Source organism: Lactuca virosa, chromosome 8 (genome assembly GCF_052849685.1).
Source record: "Lactuca virosa cultivar CGN04683 chromosome 8, Lactuca_virosa_CGN04683_v6, whole genome shotgun sequence".
Classification (NCBI taxonomy): domain Eukaryota; kingdom Viridiplantae; phylum Streptophyta; class Magnoliopsida; order Asterales; family Asteraceae; genus Lactuca; species Lactuca virosa.
The window spans coordinates 350586262-350593777 of record NC_136433.1 but is presented as its reverse complement, the minus strand read 5'-3'; the positions used below and the strand labels follow the sequence as shown (position 1 = coordinate 350593777).

Sequence of the window (7516 nt, the reverse complement as noted above, 5' to 3'; positions counted from 1 at the left end):
GTTATAGGTGTTAGAGGGGTAATTATCTTCCCACTTCTAGTCGTCACAATGTTGATTTGAGCTCCTCTCGGATTTTTCTCGGTATTGCTTGGAAGTTCACCCGGTGCTCTTTGATTGATTTGTAGTGCAAGTTGGCCCAACTATTTTTCAATGTTAAGAATAGAGGCATGCTGATTTCTCATCATTTCTATTTGTTCCCTTATTGGTGCATCGGTATCGTTGTGTATTTTGTCAGATGCGGCTACAAATTGCTTTAGCATGTCTTCAAGATCCATTTTCTTTTCTTGCATCGGCTCCTCCTTTTGATAGAAACCTCTAGTTTTCGGCCTATACTTCTCCTCCTTTGCCTTCTTGTACTCGTCATATGGTAGCCACTCTTTTTTCGGTTTTCGTCAATCCTCTTCATATCTATCGCCACTTGAGTAACACACTTGCACTTTCCAGTTCCCATGTTCGTCTAGATCACAATCTTTAGTAAGGTGAGGGCCGCTACAGTTTTCACATCCCACCCGGATGGCATGGATGGATTGATCCGTCTTTGTCATTCTTCGCTCCATACTTTCCAATTTGGCCATCATGGCTGCTATACTATCATTGACTGAGTTCTCCACTCCTCGAGCTGAGTCGTTCCTTGGATTATGATATTCTATAGAATGCTTAGAGAATTCTTCAATTAGCTCCTTTATAACACCGGGATTTTTCTTCATGAGTGGTCCTTGGGAATCAAGGAGTTTCCTAGTCGTCACCTTTACTCCATCATAGAAAATGGAGACCACTTGTTGAATGTTAAGATCATGGTGGGGGAAATTCCTTAACAAGCCTTTGTATCTTTCCCACGCCTCATAAAGTGACTCTCCCACTTGTTATTCAAAGTTTGCAATTGCCTTCTTCAATTTTTCTATTTTGGAGGGAGGGAAAAATTGATCTATGAATTCTTCACGCATTTTAGCCCATGTGGTGATAGACCCTGGAGGGAGTGATTTCATCCAATCTTCCGCGGCTCCCTTAAATGTAACTGGTAGCATACGTGTAACATCCGGATTCCCAGGTATTCTATGTTATTCATTTATTTTGAGTTTTGAGGAGGGACTCGACGAGTTGACGCCTAGACTCGTAGAGTAGGATCGCGTTTTTGCTGACTGGATTAATGAAGGGACTCGACGAGTCGATGGGTGGACTTGACGAGTCCGCGCTGTGGACGAAAACCCTAAATCTCGGGGTATGTGCCCTATTTAAAGGCCTTTATGGCCTTCATTTGCGGCCACTACTCCCCTGAGAAACCCTAGAGCGCAGAGAGAAGCTTGTAGTGCAAGAGGAAGTCTAATCCATCATTCTTGAGTGTGTTTTAGCAAAGGGAAGGAAGGATTTCGAGCTAGGTGGACTTGTGGGACTCAAATCTTCCATCATTTCGTTCAGAGCTGCTGTGAGAGGTAAGGATTCACGTCCATCTTCGTTTGAGTAACAGATTTCATGAATCTAGGGTTTCTTCTCTTCTCTTTTGGTAGAGATCTAGTGTGTATGATGTTCCCTTGTGACAATATTATCAGATCTGGACCTTGAGAGGTCCAAAGAGTCCCTATTCTCCAGCTTTATGCAGTCCTTTATGAGTTTGGGGCTTAGGTTATCATATTAAGGGTTATTTTGGAATATAGAGGTGATAGTGTGATGCATGGACCTAAAGTTCGAACCTTTACGTGATTATCGTGTTTGGGAAGGTCAGATCTATAGGTTAGAGGAACAGATCTGACCTCAGAAGGTCATTTCAGTGTTGCCATGGAAGGAACTCGCCGAGTCCATTAGTGTAGTCGACGAGTCGAGTCGGGGTTACCCGGCGATTCGTGACAGGTGTAACCCGTCGAGTGGGGGAATGACGCGACGTGCCAAGTGAGACTAGAAGGATTCAGAATACCCGCTTGGACTCGCCGAGTCGCCCATGTGCACTCGACGAGTCGGGTCAAAGTTTGACCGTTGACTTCAATTGACCTTAGGGTTTTGGTCAAGCTGATTCAGGGGAATTCAGGGAGGGGTAGAATGGCCTTCTACCCAATCTTTAGAGATGGGTCTAAGAGGGGGTATTAATCAGGAATGTTATTATGTTAATAGGAGGAGGCTAGGTCGGGTTATCGAGCACGGGAGGTTATCCGACATCGTACGAGGTGAGTCTTCTCACTATACTGTACCTAGAATGGTACCTATGTGTGACCGGAAGGTCTTATATGCTATGAGATGTATGTGTTGTATACTGTTATATGATATTGATGTGTTATGTATGCTAAGGACCGGAAGGTCATTATGATATGGACCGGAAGGTCAAGATGATATGGACCAGAAGGTCATTACGGGTAGGACCGGAAGGTCTACCAGAGTCGTGGGACGGAAGTCCTCTGAGACACAGTGACCGGAAGGTCTTATAGCCTTGAGTGGCGTATGTGTGTATGTGGTATTTGGGGAACTCACTAAGCATTTATGCTTACAGTTGTTGTGATATGTGTTCAGGTACTAGCGAGGATCGCGGGAAGGCGCCGGCGTGATCCGTACACACTCATGGAGTTTATGTCTTGAGATTCTGGGATATGTTTTGATATATTTTGATATGATAACATTGGATACATTATGTTTTGATATCTTCTTTTGAATAAAAGTATGTTTTGAAAATGAAAAATTGTTTTAGAAATTTACACCGTTACAAGTTGGTATCAGAGCCTTGGTTTGAGGGATTCGGATGCACCTTCGGGTGTATCTAAACTCAAACTGAGGATTTGAGAAAGTTTTTCATAAAGGAAACGATTTTTCTAAAAAGTAAAAGAATTTGAGAAAAGCAGAAGGAAGCAGTGTGTACGATCAGCCAGCACCTGAACGGTGATTTCCCAAAATACCCTTACATTATGTGTTATGAGATATGTTATGACATGTTACGCATGCTAGAGTAGGCTAGGCATTCATATTAGGACTAGAGTGGCCTGATTTGTGATGCCTTAGCCTAGGAAGATTTCTGCTGCTATGAGATGCTTGAGAGTGAGTAGGTAGCAGTGAGGAGCTTATGAGAGGTCTACCGAAAGGTAGCCTATGCTAGCGAGATGTAGAGTACTTGTGATCTGGGATCCTAGGAGGAGGACTTGGGGTGAATACTGATGCGGTATGGACGGTAGTATAGGGCCCGTACTACTGAAGACATCGGATCAATGCGCAGTCCAAGTAACAATCCTTAGGGTACTAGGGAGCAAGTAGGGTTGAGTTATCGAGTACGAGTATGCTCGAGCAAGTCTCTGATATTTTTATGTTGTATTTCAAAGACATCATGGTTGGGACACGCCACAGACCTGGGACGAGCGGCGAGATTCCGGAGATGTTTGGGTCTATCAAGACCACATTGATTGAGACCTTTAATGAGCGGTACGCAGCGGTTACTGAGGCTGCGGCTGCTGCAGCTACTGCAGCTGTTGCTGCTGCTAGACCTCAGGGGGGTGACTCGTTGCTGTTCCGGGAGTTCAGCAACACGAAGCCAGCAGAGTTTGATGGGATGCAGGATCCGATTACTGTGATGAGATGGATTTCTGATATCGAAGGATGCTTATACACCTGCTCGTGTCCGGAGCATTTGAGGGTTCGGTTTGCACTGAACCAGCTTCGCTTGGGAGCGAAGGACTGGTGGAAGTTTGTGACGGCAAACTTCACTACGGCAGAGCTTACTGCGGTGACCTGGGAGAGGTTCACCATGATGTTTCGAGATGAGTATGTTCCCCCTGTGGAAAGGGAACGTTTAGCCCAGGAGTTCTTGTCCCTCAAGCAGGGAACTGAGTCTGTGACGATGATTACAAGGATGTTTCATGAGAGGGCGTTGTTTTACCCTGAGCACGTGTCGTCTGAGCAGGAACATATGAGTCGGTACTTGAGCATTTTGAGGAGGGATATCAGGGAGTTCGTGGCGAACTCATCATACCGGACATTTGCTGAGCTCCAGGCAAATGCCCGGAAGAGGGAGATTGAGCTGGAGACTCAAGTCCGGGAGGAGGCCGAGTCTCAGGGGAGGGACCGGCGGCCGGCACAGTCTCAGCCGGCAGCCAAGCGGGCAAAGTCCGCCGATTCGACATCTGGAGGCCAGAAGGGCCGCACTTGTGGGAAGTGCGGCAAGGGACATGATGGGGTTTGTCGATCAGGTGCTTGCTACAAATGTGGTAAGGAGGGGCACATAGCCAAGGATTGCCCCAAGGGGTTCATGGTTTGCTTTCATTGCAACCAAACTGGACACCGAAAGGCCGAGTGTCCGCAGCTGCGGGGGACAGCACAGGGAGCACCGCAGGGATCTGCCCCAACTGTCGTGCGAGCTACTGAGGATCAGCCGATGAAGGCCGAGGCACCGAAGGCTCGCGGGAGAGCCTTCCAGTTGACATCGGAGGAGGTCCACGCAGCGCCTGATGTTGTGGCTGGTATGTATTCTTTCATTTATTTATGCTGAATTTGAGATATTGTGCTTATATTATGATATGCGTAGGTACTTTTCTTGTGATTTCTGTACCTGCTTGGTGTTATTTGACTCGGGTGCGAGTCGGTCGTTTGTGTCTTTAGCGTTTAGTCTGCACATCAGTATCCAGCGGGAGGCGTTGAGTCGACCTCTATGAGTTTCCATAGCTGACGAGCGAGCGGTGTATGCTACGGATGTGATTCGAGGATGTGTACTCGAGATCTTGGGGGTTGAGTTTCCGATAGATCTAGTCTCGATTACGATGGGGGACGTGTGTGTCATAGTGGGCATGGATTGGTTAAGCCGATTTGGGGCTGTTATAGACTGCGAGCGATAGTTGGTGACGATATGAGACCCTAGTGGGGGAGTGATTACGGTGTATGGCGAGGGTACACGATCTGGGTCAGCGTTCTGTTCGGTAGCTAGAGCGAGACAGAGTCTCCAGCAGGGCTGCAGCGGGTTTGTAACTTATGTGATAGATACACGAGGGGCCGCGGGGAGGCCAAGTTCGGTTGATGATGTGCCGATAGTGCGTGAGTTTCCGGATGTTTTCCCCGAGGAGTTGTCGGGTGTGCCTCCCGAGAGGCAAGTGGAGTTTCACATCGATTTGGTTCCGGGAGTGGTGCCTATCGCCAAGGCGCCCTATCGCCTTGCACCACCAGAGATGCAGGAGTTATCCTCACAGCTTCAGGAGCTGTTGGGGAAAGGATTCATCAGGCCGAGTAGCTCACCTTGGGGAGCGCCGATCCTTTTTGTCAAGAAAAAGGATGGTTCACACCGGATGTGCATTGATTACCGGGAGTTGAACAAGTTAACGGTCAAAAACCATTACCCACTACCGAGGATTGATGATCTGTTCGATCAGTTGCAGGGAGCATCTTGGTTCTCCAAGATTGATTTGAGATCTGGATATCACCAGATGAGGGTGCGAGATGAGGATATCCAAAAGACGGCGTTCAGGACTCGTTATGGGCATTACGAGTTCGTGGTGATGCCTTTTGGGCTCACCAACCCACCGGCAGCGTTCACGGATGTCATGAACAGGGTGTGCAGACCGATGTTGGATCGTTCGGTGATCGTGTTCATCGACGATATACTGGTGTACTCGAGATCCAGAGAGCAGCATGAAGAGCATTTGAGAGAGATCCTCGGAGTATTGAGGTCGGAGAGGCTTTACGCCAAATTCTCCAAGTGCGATTTCTGGTTACGAGAGGTCCAATTCTTGGGGCATTTCGTTAACCAGAATGGGATATTGGTCGATCCGGCCAAGATTGAGGCTGTGATGAGTTGGGAGCTGCCGAGATCCCCCACCGAGATCAGGAGTTTTCTGGGGTTGGCCGGCTACTATCAGAGATTTATCAAGGATTTCTCCAAGATTGTCGTTCCCCTCACCAAGTTGACCCGGAAGGGCGTTGCTTTTTCATGGGGTCCGGAGCAGCAGACCTCGTTTGAGACTCTTCGCCAGAGGTTGTGCGAAGCCCCGGTGTTATCCCTTCTAGAGGGAATGGAGGATTTTGTGGTGTACTGCGATGCATCAATATCAGGATTGGGTGCGGTGCTTATGCATAGAGGGCATGTGATAGCGTATGCATCGAGGCAGCTGAAGCCTCATGAGACGAGGTATCCCACCCACGATCTGGAGTTAGGGGCAGTGGTGTTCGCTCTCAAGATCTGGCGTCACTATCTGTATTGGGTTCGGTGTACCATATACACGGACCAAAAGAGTTTGAAGTATTTGATGGATCAGCCCAACTTAAATATACGCCAGAGAAGATGGTTGGATGTGGTGAAGGATTACGATTGTGAGATCCTATACCACCCGGGCAAAGCTAATGTTGTAGCTGATGCTCTAAGGCGAAGGGCAGAGAGTTCCCCGATTCGAGACACTTGTATGCGATTGACGGTGATGACTCCGGTGTTGGACACCATTCGGGAGGCCCAAGCAGAGGCTGTGAGATCGGAGAACCGCAAGAGAGAGCGGGTGATCGGTCAGGTGTCTGAGTTCGTTACCGATAGCCGAGGGCTAATGACCTTTCAAGGTCGGATTTAGGTGTCGTATGCAGGTGGGGCACGTACCATTTTGATGGAGGAGGCGCATAGATCTAGGTTCTCGATCCATCCCGGAGCCACTAAGAAGTATTTGGATTTGAAGAAAGACTATTGGTGGCCCTGTATGAAGAGGGATGTCGTGTGGTTCGTTGAGAGGTGTTTGACCTGTCGTCGGGTTAAGACCGAGCACCAGCGTCCGCATGGCAAGTTGCAGCCACTTGAGGTTCCCGAGTGGAAGTGGGAACAGATTTCCGTGGATTTTATCACCAAATTTCCAAGGACCGCGAGGGGTGTCGATGCAATTTGGGTGATTGTTGATCGGCTGACGAAAAGCGCTCACTTCCTTGCTATCAGTGAGAGCTCTTCCGCAGAGAGGTTGGCCGAGTTGTATGTGAGAGAGGTGGTATCGCGTCATGGAGTACCGATCTCGATTGTGTCAGATCGAGATGTACGTTTCACTTCCAGGTTCTGGAAGAAGTTCCATGAGGAGTTGGGTACGAGGTTGCATTTCAGTACCGCCTACCACCCACAGACTGACGGGCAGAGTAAGCGGACGATTCAGACGCTCGAGGACATGGTTCGAGCATGTGTGTTGGACTTCGGAGGAAGTTGGGAAACGTACCTGCCGTTGGCTGAGTTTTCCTATAACAACAGCCACCATTCGAGTATTGGTATGCCTCCCTTCGAGTTGTTGTATGGTAGGAGATGTCGGACTCCCATTTGTTGGGGAGAGGTAGGACAGCGCGTGATGGGTAACACTGAGATAGTGCTTCAGACGACTGAGCAGATACAGCAGGTCAAGCAGAGGTTGTTGACAGCTCAGAGTCGCCAGAAGAGTTATACTGATAGGCGACGATCCGAGCTTGATTTTCAGGTGGGAGACTTCGTACTCCTGAAGGTGTCTCCTTGGAAAGGAGTGATCCGATTCAGGAAGAGGGGCAAGCTGGGGCCCCGGTACATCGGTCCGTTCAGAGTGACCGCGAGGGTGAGCAGGGTAGCGTATCG

General features: G+C 48.7%; 1 non-coding gene across 1 annotated transcript; it reads left to right on the top strand.

Annotated features, from left to right (window-relative positions):
• The first annotated feature begins 789 nt into the window (after positions 1–789).
• LOC145135102 (small nucleolar RNA R71) lies at positions 790–896 on the top strand. Its single transcript, XR_013719580.1, has one exon. It is a non-coding gene; the product is annotated as a small nucleolar RNA R71 (small nucleolar RNA).
• Positions 897–7516: the final 6620 nt, after the last annotated feature.